Genomic DNA, 17,351 nt, shown 5'->3' with positions numbered 1-17,351 from the left:
ACAAGAAGTGTCTCCACCTAGTCAAGAGGCTTCCCCATCAGTAGCTAATAAAGTTAAGAAAAAAAAGACTCTAACTTAAGATGAACTAGGAGATAAAAGGTGATAAGAAGGGTTATTCCTATTCCCTCAGTTCTAGAAACCATCCTTAAAGAAGATGAAGAAGATGTAGAGGATGACCTTCCCTTGAGTTGAAGGACTTGTCTTGCCAAGGCCATAGAGGAAGAGCAGAGAAGGAGCTCCACTATAACATTGCCATCCATTCCTACACAACCTATTCAATTTACTACTTCAAAGGATGAGCTACAAAAATAGATTGAAGAGCATGAGAATCAAGGAAACAATGAATTTAATATGTTAGTTTTCGACTTCATGTAGATATGGACACTGAACTGATTGGCTATAAGATAAGGGATGCACCAATAAATCATCCTTTGGAAGGGGATTGGAGTCAATCACCACCTTAACCACAAGGACTTCAAGGTGCCCTACCATCATCAAGTCAAGATTTATCTTTCTTGGATAAAGGTTCAACCACTTCTCTCCCTTTGATCAATGAAGAACGGGTGCAACCAGTGCAAGAAGAAGAGTCATAGTAGAGACTCATCGATGAAGTATTGAAAGAGGGGTAGATATATGAAGAATCTTAGTAAACTTCCCAAGATATTGAGGCAAGGATTGTAGACTCAACAGACACAGAGATGCTTGATGTAGATCATTCACAGAAAGAAAGGACTCTAAAGAGGAGCAATAAGGGAAAGGGTCTAGTAGAAGAAACCCCCTCTTCATCTAAGTATAAGTCTCTGATGGAAACTACTCAAAGATGGTTGAATAAAGAGGTGATGGTTAGAAATAAAAGGAAAATATATTGTAGTTAGGAGGAGGGAATGAAAGAATTAGTTGAAGCCTTGAAGAAACCTAAGCTACCTATGGGTGATGCACAAACATATGCCTTTATTATGAGGGATCAAAATCAAGACTTGTTCACTCACATTGCCATCCCTCCTCTACATTCAAATAATGAAGATTTGATGACAAAAGATTATTAGATTAAAGAGGTCTTGTTGGGAAAGCCAACTGTGGACACAACCAAATTGATGGTCACCACAAGAATAAAAGAAGTGTTTAACCACTTGAAAAAAGATGAGTCTAAGTTGTTGAGACTCCAAAAATAGAATGAAATTATGAGGGGATCTCTGCATGAGTTAGTTGGTCCTATTGACCTAGATAATTCAGAGGCCACTCTTGAAGTAGCTTTAGAGAAGAAAGATATAAAGAGGGGATAGTTATATAGGTGGATACATTTTAGAAGGCTTATCAATTATGATGAGAAAGTTTTGAGGAAAAGGGTGTGTAGATAATATTGGGAAACCTTAAGTTATTATACCATATGCAGAATAATGTGGAGAAACTAGTTTCTATTTTAAACAAAGATTTTGGATTGATGGATGGGCTATATACCTAGGGAAATGACCTTCGAGCATTATAGTCAATAAAAGGTCAGAGGTGTTGTATGCTGATGGGTGTATATACGAAGGATGAGTCAGTTAGGATAGATGATTGAATTGAAAAAAATGCAAATGGTAATAAAGTAATGGATACATTACATGTGGATATTCATAAGCTCAAGGATAAAACCGAAGAGAAAATTTTGGAAGCAAAGAAGCATTATAGCGATGCATTCCTTGACATATTTGAAGATGAGTGAAGAGATAAACTCCTACTGGTGCAAACAATCATTGAATAGTTTTGAAATATATTTGAAGAAGATTCGACTAATGAAGACATTAGACAAGCATTTAAGATAGAGGAAGCATTGCTAGAATTGGATGTAAAGCTCAAAGACTTTGCAAAGACTCATATAGAAGTGGGAAACTATTGAAAAATAGTAAAAGAAAAGTATGATGCTTTTGATTTTTTGGATGTAACCCAAGTGACAAAGATCATAGATAAATTCTAGAGAAAACATCCAGACATAGCTCTAGTATGAAGGGGAATAAAACCTAGAAGCTAGAATTTCATTTTTGACACTCAAAATTTTTTGCATTTTTTGAGTCCTATCTCCCAAAGTGTGCCTCTCCAAAGGTGTGCAAGGTGCACAAGGTGCACCTCTCCAAAGGTGCACTACAAGTTTTTGAAGCAGCCCAAGGTGCACCTACATTTAATTGTTAGTTCCAAATTTAGAGCTTTCCATGCACCAGAAATGCATTCTGATAGTAGTTCAACTCCTAGAAACATCTAGAGAGGTTTGAGCTTCTAGTTTTGGCATCTCTAGAGATGCCTACATCATCTGATGGCTTTGTTCTTCTTATTTTATCATGCTTTCTTTGGTTTAATACATGTAAAGGTTTGTGCACCCATCAAATGATATAAACAAGGGTGGATTCCTACTTAGAACCATTTAGAGATTTATTTTGTACATAAATAGTTTTGTTTTATTAGTTTAATAGAAACATATATTTGCATGAAGAGATCTGTCACTCTCAACACAAATTGAGGAGAAGATATCCTTTAAATTGAGTAATTAAATATGTATTCGAGGTTGTTATTTTGATGCAATAATATATGTTATTGGTGGTTTCATTCTAAGTGTAGTTATTCTTGCTGGAGTGGATTATATTTTGTGAATATATGTTCATGGTGTGTAATGGAGCCAATGGTTTTTTATGTTATTTTGATTGAGAAATCTTTTAATTCTAGTGTTTGCTATGTGTTTACAAATTCTACTAACATACTTAGTTGGAGAAGAGATCACCTATTGTTCCTACATAGCTTTTTGTCTCACATGAGCACACTTTTTGTGGCCTTGTGATTTGATGAGAAGTGAAACATCTTAGAGTTACTGAATTTCCATTGATGATTTCATTAGTGGAATTAAGGAAGCATTTCTCCTATTTCATTTGTTACCTACCAATCTTTTCAAAGGCTTAACTCACAAACATGTTGTTTTCATGGCTTATATCCTTTAGGGATTTACTTTTCAAGTCATTTCCTTTCACTTCTTGTTACCTAACCTTTGTTATTTTCTTTTACAAGCACTTGGTTAATTTAGGAATTTATATAGTTGCATAGTTAAGATTACATTCATTAGGTTAATTTACAAATTTATATAGTTGCATAGTTAATATTACAATCATTATAAATATAAAAAATACAAAATATATTTCCTTTGTGTGGTTAATTTTAAAATAACAAGCAGATTAATCATCTTATGCGAAATTGGTCCAAACTAGCAAAGGCCTCCTCATGAACACTCACATTTATCTTTTACTAAGAGGATTCCAGTAGGTCCCAAGATTTCCTAGAACCTTAGAGTTGATTCTAGATTAGCTTTTCAAAAGGGGAGTTTGAAAGGATTCATGTCATTAAGCATCGTAAAAAATACTAGCTCAGCAAAGGTGTCACACGACCATGGTGAAATAGAATGCATTTATAAATTATTTTTAATTAGATTAGTTTATAACCACTCCCATTTCTTTTTTATCGATGGAGAATATTTTTTGGCATATTCTCATGCTTGGATTTGGGATTTGTGTTGCTATTGTATAGAATGCCTCTTGATGTAGTCAATATATACATTGAGTTTAAATAATTCTACATAGAAATATTCTTATATGGTGATAGGTTTAGTTTATGTAGTGTTCATGATATTATAGCATTCATTGAAAAGATATATGTTAGTTATAATTTTATATCTTCTAGAATTATATATATTTTAGAATACTTTAGTTCTTTATAGTTTTATATATATCGAACTCTTATTATTTGTACCAAAAATCTTTATTTCCAATAGCTTATGATTGAAGCATTGATTATTTATTATTATTGATAATATTAATTATTATTATGTGTTAATAGAGAGTAGATTCACACCCAAGACTTCTCAATGAGAGGCTCGCAATTAACTAATGTGTTGTAGGCTCTTGCCTAGGCCTCAGTGAGTTTGTATTTTCTTTATAGATATTAATTTTTTTTCTAAACTTTATATCTATCCATATGACAAGACAAATCATGTCATAAAAAAATAGATGTCACATGATATGTGACAATATGTAAGAATGTCTTTTCATATTAAATATTCTAAAAACTAAAATTAAAATATTTTTTTGTCAATTTTGGAGTTTTCCACCTGCATGTAAATTTTTAGAAAAATCTAAACTTGAAAACTAAACAAAATAATAAAGATTTACACATTCAATATTTATATTATCATATCCTCCACCATAAAAAAAAATGAAAGAAATTTCATTTCACTAAAATGTTATAAAATGATAATGATAATGATAATAAATGCATTTTAATAGTAGTCCACAATATTCTTTTATTAAATGTACAATAAAACTTTATATAACACAATTTAGTTCTCCTTTGTTAAAAAATAAATCAGAAGATCAAAATACATACTCATTTATAGAGGTCTCAAGATAAATACACATATGAGAAATGATTCAATTTTCTCCTATTTTCTATTCAACAATTTTCTATGTGAAAAGACTCATTTTTATCACTAGTTATATTACATAGATCTAACATTGTTCTTTAACCTTCAACTCAAATTTATCATTAGGAGAACTATGCCAATTTTAAATTGGTGAGCTATGACTCATAGCCTACTACACATAAATTTGTTTCAATAATCCTTCATTAATAATTTTTTACCAATGAGTATGATATATGTAGCACTTCTTGATGGGAGAAAGTGTGATGAGAATGGTGAAGGTGAAGGTGGGAGCAGGTGTGATGAGAATGGCAAAGGCGAAGGCGAGAGAAAGTGTAGGCACTAGTGTAAGTGCAGAGGCAGGAGTAGGTGCCAGCACTAGCATAAGTGTAGGCTTAGGTGTGCAAGCAGATACAAAAGTAGGTGTGCAATTAGGTCTCCACTTAGGGGTTAATATTCAAAGGGAATACAACCAATCTAGGGTTTTCAAAAATAAACAAAAACCATATCTTAATGCCATTTCCAGTATTTTTTTCTCAACCCCCATTGTGTAGCTGGGTAAAAGCACAGATCTGTGTCACCATTTGTGATACAAAAACCTATTTTGGTCAAATCTCATTTCTCTATCAAAACTCTCTTTTTTTTCAAAAACTAAAAATACCCTTTTATAGATCTCGGATTCAATATCATCATTATATAAATTTCTAAGTGTTTTGATTAGTTATAATATGTTATAATCTCAAAATATTATAAGTCGATATTTCAACATTTCAAAAGATGCTCTCAAAAAATGAAAAAAATAGTAAATTATATCAAAAATAAAATAAAATTATATTTATCACTAGAGGAGAGAATCCTCTTCACAAATATGTTGGATTCTGACAAGGTCAGACTTGAGTACTTATAACAAAGAAAATATACATCAAAAATAATTATTTCTTTTTTTGTTCACTAGCTATACATGTCATCTATAAAATATATTCAAATCAGAACAAAAAAAGATGATTTGCACGTACTTGTTTGACGAGAACTACATCCTATATTTTTTATAGTTAAAAAAGGGACTTCAAAATAAAATAAAATGAATAAATTCTTAGTCAAAAAAATTATAAAAATTATAGGCATAAAACTCATACAATTCTACACATTTCATCAGTTTACATCATCTTCATATTTTAAACACAAGTACCATTTTTTTTGTCATTAATGTTGAACTGTCACATTCTAATATCATGTTTCTTTATAAAAGGTGACACAAGTTTGTGCTTTTACCCAGCTAGCTATGAAGGACCATGATAATTTGCAATTCCAACACTACCATTTTAGGGAAACTCATTCTAGTTCAAGGGAAAACTCAATATTCTATGGGAAAGCAATGGTCCAGCTAGCTAAATCTTTCTTTGTTAACCCTCAATTTCATGATCTCTAATAGTAGGATTTTGGGGGAAAATTGTGACATGGGCATGGTTCGGCCTTTGAAAAAGGAGAATCATCAATGCAAGCTTCAAAATGAATTAAACAATCTTTGTCATAGGATGGAAACAAATCCAAGTTTCTAGTGAATAGGGGTCAATCAAATCAAAGTGAGAAGAATGGATTTAATGAAATTTCTAATCATCATTGTCAAGACAAACAACCTAATTTTGATATTTGTCAAGGGTTTCCTCTAGGTCCCCCATATCAACCTCAGCTAGCCACAACTAGGGCAAAGGATTCAGGTTAGGAAATAGTGAATCTCCTTGTACATCAACCCCATGTTTCTCTTGATTAATCTCGTGGTATGGAAGGTTCTAAATCAGTTCCTGTTGCCTTGGTTCTTAAAAATTTTACTCAAGATCCATCTAGGGGCCCCTTCAAACCAACTAAGACTCACAAAGTATGGAGAAAGAAGCAAGTGGTTGAACCTAATTCAAATGATTCTCATGTGAAACCTATAGATAGGTTGGTGATCACACTTCCAAGTCATATACTACAAAACTCTATCAATTTGTTATGGCAAACTACTTTAATTGGTAAGTTTTCTTCTGACTCTCTGCTCTTTTCTACTATTAAAGATTGGGCTCTTTCATTTTGGCTAGAGTTAAGGGTTATTTTCTATATTGATTTAGAATCAAAAATTTTTGTAGCTATTTTTGATTCAAAAGCATCTATAGAGCTAGTACATAAGCAAAAAGGTTGATTTTGTTATGAGTCTAGGCTTTTTACTATGACATAGATTCCTCACTTTAAACCTCAATCTCTTAAAATCCCCTTTGTGCCACACTAGATTTCCTTTCCCTCTTTACCTCTTAAGTATAGGGTGTAAGGAAACTTGCAACAAAGAATATAATTGTTTCCACATAACCCATAATAGATCTAAAATAAATACAGAATTAAAATCCACATGCAAGAGAATAGACAACATACCCACAAAAATGTGACACAAGATGTACCCTAAGAAACCCTCATTGAGGGAAAAACCTAGCCTCCAAAAGCATCCATCACCATGTATTATTCAGCCAAAAACACCATTGTAATACAACCATGGAAGCCTTCAAATCCATAGCCACAATCAAACAATCCATGTGAACAAGCATGAATCCACACATCCCATACCATGCTTCCAACCTTCACAAATGCTTCCTTGGCTAACCTATCAAGCCTTGTCCCGCTCGACTCTTGTCTTTTTACCTTCTCACACTATAACAACTACCATTGTGGCTACTTATAAAGTAGCAACTCCCTTAAAACCACCAAGTGGTATTACATAAAGCATGTGCTACCTAACCCATTGATGCCACATTTAATATTGGGCATTTAATTCTTTTCCCCAATATTAAGTAATTGCATGAAATATTGTCAAAATGTTACAATACAACTCATCAAGTATATCCCATAGGAATCTTTCCATGTTGCATGTCCATCTAGGTGCAACATTATGTAATAAAATAAAATAATACAATATAACAATATTATGCAATGTGTGCAACACATATTATCTCAACAATCTCTTGCTTGTTGTATACATTGCATAGGGTCAATTCATAGCCACATAAATGAATAAGGGAACAATCCCTCCCAATAGATCCACCATCATGGATCAAAGTACACCAAGTGCTCCATCTTAGTACCCACAAAAAAATCAAAGTATCTACCATCTCAAACATGAATGATCTCACCTCCTATTATGCCACTGCCACTAGACATACATAGAAGCAATCCAAAGAGAAAGCCACCCAACCTGTCGCATTAGAAGATCATAAATTCTTGTACCAAATAAAATGCCAAGCACAAAAAACCTGATCCAAAGGTAATCACATGTATCTGTAGTTTTCAAAATATCCATAGCTAAAATAACACCCACAGCAAGTTCCAAACCCATCCAACTATCTATACCTACAAAGGTATACCAATTGAATCTCACATCATCAACATATCCAATTTGCAACCTATAATCACAAGCATCAAGAGCAATACCTACCACATATATACCAAGAAGCTTCCATTGCATAAGATAATGTCAAATCTATAACCAATCCACTCACAACATCTCAAAGAAGTGAATCCATGTAGTATCAAGGACATCCACAATACATAAACCAATAAGCTGCAAGAAAAAACTCTCATAACAAGTCTCCAACACTCTCCCAAGTTCTTCACAACCAATAGAGGAAAGAGATACAGGAATAACCATGTCATCTCTCACATGTCATACATGAGCACAAACCAGTGATCACAATCTCTAACCAATCTCAAATTCAATGTAAGAAAAATTGAATGTATCCAGGAAGATAACCAAGACCAAAGAGAAACCATGCAAATCATAACTTGTGACATGTCCTTCTACACACACCTCTAGATGTAAACTGTGCAAGTATAAGCTCCTCCATAAAAAAATCCAACAAGAAACCACAACAACACCCAAACCATACCATATAACTAATCATGGATGTGAGCCTCTCACAAGACGATCAAACTCATAAACCATTCCTAATCCAAGAAATATGCCCAATATAAAACCATCTCCCAAACTCAACCAGCATAACAACATATGAAAATTTTGATAACCAATACTAAACTATCTCTCAAATGAACCCTCCAGAACTAACTCATGTACCATAGCTCAAGATCCATATCTATAAAAAATAAGCATAAACATAATGCAACTGAGAGAAACAATGGGCTATACCTCTCAAGTAGCAAACCACTGAGTAGACCAAGAGTGGAGAATGAGAATGCTCATCAAGATATCCTAGTCTCCAACCAAGACTCATCTAAGAACAATCTCCTCTCAAGTCCATATCAGGTGACTGCCCCTTAGACTTCCTGTTAAAACCATCAACTGTCTCAACAAACACATCTCTAATCCAAGAGAAATCAGCATCACCACCATCTCTAAGTATCCATGAGCACTTGTAACTAATCAATCCATGCGGACTCCAAATGCAACATAACAATATCATGAAGTATCCAGCTTATGATCAATCTACTCAATACCAAGAAACTAAACCAAGATCATTGTCAAAGTTCCAACCATGGCCTTAGGAACATAAACATGACAACATGATCTAACCCATCTATTTTTTAGTGTGGAGCCTAATTAGTCCCCAAGTGGGAGATTGTTAGTTTGTGGTGACTAATCAGAAAAGTACTATACATACTTCATAAATTCTTTGAGGCTCGAGGCATCACCCCACAAAAATTAAATTTGGGCTCTATTTTATCAAGATTTTGGACTAACATGTAATTATTAATCATAACCCTAAAGCAACTTGTATAAAAGAGCTTAGGGTTAGGGATTGTTTCATAGTTGTTATGCAAAATTGGTTCTTGCAGCGGTGTTGAGCTATAAGGGGTTACAAATTGTAATCAGGTTATAATCACTAGATCGTAATAATTTTGAACTTGTTGTTTGGTAGACATAGCCCAAGGATTGGGTGAACCATGTTAAATCTTGGTGTCTTGTATTATTTTTTGTGTGATCTATTATTTTCAATTATTGGTTATATTTGCATGTAATTTGTATTTATGTCCCTAGTTTAATCCTAACAATTGGTATCAGAGCCTAGTTGTTTTTTTAGTTATCCTCTATAGGAAAGTCTCACGATTGAGTGGGAGTGATGGTAGATGAGGGTAAGCTAAGGGTTGATAGGTTCAATGGGTAGAACTTATAGTTATGGAAGATGCAAATGGAAGACTATCTTTATCAGAAGGATTAATGGAAGCCATTGGAAGGCAAAGCCAAGAATCAGGAATCTATGTCAAATGATGAATGGGATCTTTTAGACAAAAAGGTACTTGGAAGCATTCAATTATGCCTGGCACCATCTGTGGCATTTAATATTACAAAAGCAAAGAAAAAAAAAGAGTTGATGAAAACCCTAGCGACATTGTATGAAAAATGCTCCACTTTAAACAAGGTATTTCTCATCAAGAGTTTATTTAATATGAAAATGGCAGAAGGTGGATCTGTTGCAGATTATTTAAATGAGTTTAATACTATTACTAGTCAGTTATCTTCTATGGGTATCAATTTTGAGGAGGAAATTAGGGCTCTCTTGATTTTGTGTTCTTTGCTGAAAGCTGGAATGGTTTGGTAATGGTTGTGAGTAATTCTATTGCTAGATCTAGTACCCTAAAATATGATGATGTGATCAGTGTTATTTTGAGTGAGGAAACTCATAGGAAATCCTTAGGTGGATCTACATCAGGAAGTGCTTTGAATGCACAAAGTAGGGGTAAAATGATTGAGAGAGGGAGTAATTCCAAAAATTATGAGAAATCAAGAGGAAAGTCAAAAGGGAGGAGGTCTTAATCGTGAGGACTGCACAACTACTAGTACTATGAGAAACCAGGTCGTAAAAGGAAAGATTGCTAGAATCAAAACAAAAATGAAGGAGATAAATCAGATGGAGACAAGGAGGCAAACATGGTAAGTAACAAACCTGAAGAGGATGCCTTGCTTCTATCTTTAGAAAGTGTTGATGATTCATGGGTTTTATATTCTAGTGCATCATTTCATGCTACACCTCATAGAGGTTATTGCATTGATTATGTACAAGGGGATTTTGGGCTTGTTTATTTGGGGGATAATGAACCCTGTCAGATTGTTGAAAAGGAAAAAATTAAGATTAAGTTGCAGAATGGAAATCATTGGCTACTACATGAGGTAAGACATGTTCCAAGGTTGACTAAGAATTTAATTTTAGTAGGGCAACTCAGTGATGAGGGTTGTGTTGTTACTTTTAACGATAAAAATTGGAATGTTTCAAAAGGTTCCCTTGTAGTAGCAAAAGATGTGAAAGTAGGAACCTTATATCATTTTATAGGTCATATTTTTCCTTCTACTTTAATTTTTTTAGAGAAAAATGAATGTTTAGGAACAATTGTTGTAGTTGAACAAGGAGAACAAATAGTTGCTGAAGATTCTTATACAGTGCTTTGGCACAATAGACTTGGGCACATGAGTGAGAAAGGTATGAAAGTACTTCAATCAAAGAAAGTTTTACCAAGTCTAAAATGTGTTAATATGGATTTCTATAAAAGTTGTGTGTATGGAAAACAAAAGAGAGTGAGTTTTGTAAAGACTAGGAAGGAAAACAAAAAGGAGAAATTAGAGCTTGTGCATATAGATGTATGGGGACTGACTCAAGTATCTTCCCTTGGTGTATCTCATTATTATGTTAACATTTATTGATGATGCAACTAGAAAAGTATGAGTTTATTTCCTTAGAAAAAATTCTAATGTATTTTAAACTTTTAAGAAATGGAAATGCTTGGCTGAAAATGAGACTGGTAAGAAATTAAAATGTCTCAGATTTGATAGTGGTGGTGAGTATTGCAGTCATGAATTTGAAGATTATTGCTCCACTAATGGTATTTGTAGACAAAAAATTGTTCCAAGGACTCCATAGGAAAATGAAGTGGCTAAACGCATGAATAGGACTATACTGGAGTGCGTAAGGAGCATGAGGTTGCATGCTAGGTTGCGCTTACACATTTGGGTGGAGGCTATCAATACTACTATATATTTGATTAATAGAGGTCCCTCTACTCCTTTGGGTTGTTGTATTCTAGAGGAAGCATGGACTCGTAAGAAGGCAAGTTATTTTTTCTCAAAACCTTTGGCTATGAAGCATTTGCTCACATAGATTCTAAAAATAAAACCATGCTAGAAGCTAAGTCAAAGAAATGTGTATTTGTTGGATATGGCATTAATGAATTTGGTTATAGGCTTTGGGATTTTGAAATGATACAATTTTAAGAAGCATGGATGTCATGTTCAATGAGAAAGTGTTGTACAAAGATCTATTGCACCAACATAAGAAGAAAGAAGATGATTATGTAGTGTTGGATGATACTCCACAAGCTAATGTTCTAGTCATTCCTCATGATGTGCAACAACGGCAACAACAAATACCACACACACTGGTGAATGTTAGATGGTCAACAAGGCAAATTAGACCTCCAGAAAGATTCTCTCCCTCTTTGTATTCAATTTTACTTACTGATGCTAGTGAACTTGAATGTTATGATGAAGCTATCTAGGTGGATACTAAGATTTAGTGGGAGTCTATAATGAAAGACAAAATGAAATCTTTTCTAAAGAATAAGACATGGGATTTATGCAAGTTTCCTAATGGTAAAAGAGCTTTACAAAATAAGTGGGTTTATAGGTTGAAAGAAGAGGAAGGAGGTAAGAAAAGATTTAAAGCTAGGTTAGTTGTGAAAGGATTTGCATAGAAAAAGGGTATTGATTTTGATGAGATATTTTCTCCTATTGTTAAAATGACTTCTATCTGTACTATTTTAAGTCTTGTGGCTACTGAAGATTTTCATTTAGAGTAGCTTGATGTTAAAAAAACCTTCATTCATGGTGATTTGGATGAAGAGATATATATGGCTCAGCCACAGGGATTTGCGGTCAAAGGTAAGGAGAATTTAGTGTGCAAATTGAAGAAAAGTTTATATGGCTTGAAGCAAGGACCTCGGAAATGGTATCTAAAATTTGATAGTTTTATGCATGAGCATAGATAGAATAGGTGTCATTCAGATCATTGTGTTTATTTTAAGAGGTTGGATGATGACAACTACATTATTTTATGTTTATATGTCGATGATATGCTTGTAGCTAGGTCTAACATGGATCACATTAAGGGGCTGAAACACCAATTAGCACATGCATTTTTCTATGAAGGATTTGGGGGTAGAAAAACAAATCCTTGGTATGAAGATTTTTAGAGATAGGTAGAATAGAACATTGGCACTATCTCAGGCTAATTATGTGGAGAAGGTGTTACAATGTTTCTCTATGGAGAATGCTAAAGTTGTCAACATGCATTTACTTGGTCATTTAAAGTTGACTAAGGAGATGTGTCCTAAGACATAGGAAGAGGAGGATAAGAGGTCTAAGTTACCCTATACTTCAGCTATAGGAAGTTTGATGTATGTTATGGTATGTACTAGGCCAGATATTGCACATGCACTGGGAGTCGTTAGCATGTGTATGAGTCATCCAAGAATTGAGCATTGGAATGTCATCAAATGGATTCTTAGATATTTGAGAAGACCATCTAATAATTGTTTACACTTTAGGGGCTCTACTACTAATATATAAGGCTATGTTGACTCATATTTGGCAGGGGATATTGATACTAGGTAGAGTACTATAGGTTATGTCTTTACTATTGTTGGAGTAGCCATGAGCTGGGTTTCTAGGTTACAAAAGGTTAATGCTTTATCCACTATATAGGTAGCCAAGGAGATGATATGGCTTTAGTTCTTCTTGGAAGAATTGGGACACCCTCAGAAGGATTATTATTTGTTTACAGATAGTCAAAGTGCCATTCATCTTGCAAAGAATTCAGCTCTACTTTCAAAGACCAAACACATATAGCTGCGATACCATTTCACTCGATCAATTTTGGAGGATGGATAGTTAAAGCTAGAGAAGATACATAAAAATGACAATCCAATAGATATGTTAACAAAGGTAGTAACAAGGGTGAAGCTGAACTCTTCTTCAGCTTTGGTTGGTCTTCTAAACTGAACATGAATAAAAGAATAGCAAAGTCCAAGGTGGTTTGATCTAGTGGGAGCCTCATGGAGTAGCAACATAGCTACAGGATTAGTCTCCAAGTGGGAGATTGTTGTTTAGTGTGGAGCTTAATCAGTCCCCAAGTGGGAGATTGTTAGTTTGTGGTGATTAATTAGGAAAGTATTGTACATACCTCATAAATTCTTTGGGGCTCAGGCCATCGACCCAAAAAATAAATTTGGGCCCTATTATATCAAGATTATGGGCCAACATGTAATTATTAATTATAACCCTAAAGTGGTAAAAATACTTGTATAAAAGAGCTTAGGGTTAGGGATTGTTTCATAGTTGTGATACAAAATTGGTTCTTGAGGTGGTATTAAGCTATAAGAGGTTATGGATTGTAATTAGGTTATAATCACTAGATCGTAATAATATTAGACTTGTTCTTTGGTGGACGTAGCCTAGGGATTGGGTGAACCACATTAAATCTTGGTGTCTTGTGCTATTTTTTGTGTGATCTATTATTTTCTGTTATTGGTTATATATGCATGTAATTGTTATTTTTGTCCATGATTTAATCCTAACACCATCTCAACCAAAGAGATAACATGCTTAATACAAACATACTATAACATGTTACAACTCTAAACGTGTATCAAGAGTATACCATGACATAATAATGAAACCATCCTAACTCAAAGGATAACATGCCAAATGAAAGCATAGACCACACCTTTACTAAGAACCTCGTGAGTCCTCAAGATGCAACCATCTCCACAAACCATGAAGATAACCAAGAACTCCATGAGTCCTTAAGATCTAACCATATTCACACACCATGAAGATAACCAAGTGCACCATGCAAATGTCAAAGATGCTTCTGCAACAACAGGATCTAAGACAAATCTCCAACATCTATAAACATTCAATAAATATATATATCAATGCAAAAAAATCCCACTCAACCATAGTACCAAGTCACCCATGGCATCATAACATCCATCTCCTACATGAAGATCCTCTAGGTCTACACTCACACAACCAAAGTGTCAGTACCAAGTGAAACCAAGATCTCCAAACCAAGAACATACAAACCAATGTAGGAAATAATCGTGCACTGTCACCTCATCACTATCACAAGCTCCCACTAAATTTCATATCCAAGCTATCCATGATACATGATGCAAAACTATCATCTAACCATGAGAATCAACCAAGGCATCAAACCATCAAAGAACTCAAAGTGCACATCATGAGCTCCTCAAAAGAAACCAAATAACCATGGTCTGCAACCAAGAAGATATACCACCATAACCAAATCAAGAATCTAAACCAATGAACATAAAGGATGTACATGTCTATCCAATCATGTTATACCAAAATCCATGGCACAATGATCACATCCATGAAACAAGCATCTGACTCTTAATATGTCTAACCTATCAGCATAAAATAGTCAACCATAATCATCCACCATGACTGTACCTAATAACAACCTTTCATCCCTTCTACATGAAGGAAAATCAGCAAATCATGTGACTTAGGGCATAGACAACCCAAATCCAAGCCACCAATCTAAATATGCATCAATAATGAAAGATCAATGGACAAAGACAACCCATAACCAAACCATAAATGCAATTGTAAGTATAGACTGCTTACAACATTACACAACTTCTAGACCCAACAAGTCATCATACATATCCAAATCAAACATTGATAACCATATCACCATTAGACCAATCTAAAATATGAACTAAGTATGCAATGACACCAAATCTGAAATCTCCAATGCCATAAACTCATAATCTTACCATAGTCAAAATATATCATAACCTATTCAGATCGATATATCACAAAATAAACCACACCAAATCTGAACCAATGTGTAGAGCTCTCCAAGATTTTTCCATTAGCTACTCAAAGTCCAAAATTTGACTTCGTATGTCCAATCTATGCCCTAATCCATGCTCAAAATAAAGAACATCAGACTTTAGGGCTCTTAGATCCTGAAAATTTTCAAAATCATAGAACCAAACCTACACAAAGTTGTAGTGCTCTGAATTAGCTTTTCAACACCTATAAGACTTTGAAATTTGATATCCTGAGAGAAAGTTATGGCCATTTTTCTAAGATAGTATTTTTACTAGTTTCACTATGATTTTTTTTGTAACAAAAATTCTGACGAGATTAATTTTGATGGCCATCGCAGGATCAAACTAAAAGACTCTTCCATTTCCTCTAAACATGGCCAAACTAGGGCATATTATATATCAAAATTTATAAAAATGTTGACCCGGATCTAATGGTGAGGTTTGTTTTTACCTAAGAGGTCATTTTTGCAAGCTCCCCACTAAAACCCTCATTTAAATGAAACATCCAAAAAATCCTTTTGTTCAAAAAAATTCACATGCCCAAATCTTCAAACATCCCATCATAACAACAAACCCAAAACTCTTAGATCTACAATAAATCACTCATATATCTTGCCCTTTCTTTTATCCTCTCATGCATTCCCATGGATTCAATCTAGGGTTACAACAATAAAACCATAGCTCTGATACCACTTGTAAGGAAGCTTTCAACAAAGAATATAACTGTTTCCACATAATCGATAATAGATCTGAAATAAATACAGAATTGAAATCCACATGTAAGAGAATAGACAAAATTCTCACAAAAATGTGACAAAAGATATACCTTGAGAAACCCTCATTGAGAGAAAAACCCAACCTCCAAAAGCATCCATCACTATGTATTATTTAGGAAAAAACACCATTGCAATACAACCATGGAAGCCTTGAAAGCCATAGCCACAACTGAGCAATCCATGTGAACAAGAATGAATCCACACATCCCATGCCATGCTTCCAACCTTCACAAATGCTCCCTTGGCTAACCTATCAAGCCTTGTCTCGCTCAACTCTTACCTTTTTCCCTTCTCACACTACAACTACTACCCTTGTGGTTGCTTATAAAGTAACAATTCCCTCAAAACCACCAAGTGGTATTACATAAATCATGTGCTAAAACCATGTGCTACCTAACCCATTGACCCCACATTTAATATTGGGCATTTAATTCTTTTCCCCAATATTAAATAATTACATGAAATATTGTCACAATGTTATAATACAACTCATCAAGCATATCCCATGAGAATTTTTCCATATTGCACGTCCATTTGGATGTAATATTACATAATAAAATAAAATAATACAATATAAAAATATTTTGCAATGTGTGCAACACACATTATCTCAACATAGGGATCCTCAAATTATCAAAATGTTTGCAAATGAGTTGGGAGTTTTCCTCAAACATGATCCTATTCCTTATGATAACCCAGATTTGGAAGTGAGAGTTTATTTGTTGTTAGATATTCATTAGCCTTTTCCTTCTCATTTGGCTATAAATTCTCAATGGGGTTTATGGGATCAGTCAATCACAATATAGAATGAGCAAATAGTTCATAAGGTTCAAGATGGATTGGGTCATTTTAATACTCAATGCCAACATTCAATTCATGACATATAGGAAGTCTGTCTAGATTATAACATAGACCCTAATCTATATGTACATAAAGTTCATTTAGAACCAATCTATAATATGGATACTATGGCTTCTTCTTATTTTTTCACTCTGATAGAAAACTAGAGTCTGGTTTCTTCCACAACAATCAAATTTTCTATCTTTCTACAGTTGGTCTTGCCTTTTATCTAATGCTTGTTAGCTAAGCTAAAGGTTTTTCATGATCTCCTGTCACTAAAGCCTTCTTTGCATTACTTAGATTTGGATGGTTTACAGTAGCCACATTCAGAGTTACCACTAGTTTGTCACAAAACAAGGAATGTTCTTTCTAAGAGCTAGTATGCTGATTGGAAAACTCTTCAAATT

The sequence above is a fragment of the Cupressus sempervirens genome, chromosome 9, assembly GCF_028749045.1.
Source record: "Cupressus sempervirens isolate cs-2001-9-10 chromosome 9, ASM2874904v1, whole genome shotgun sequence".
NCBI lineage: Eukaryota > Viridiplantae > Streptophyta > Pinopsida > Cupressales > Cupressaceae > Cupressus > Cupressus sempervirens.
This window is presented reverse-complemented; position numbering follows the sequence as displayed.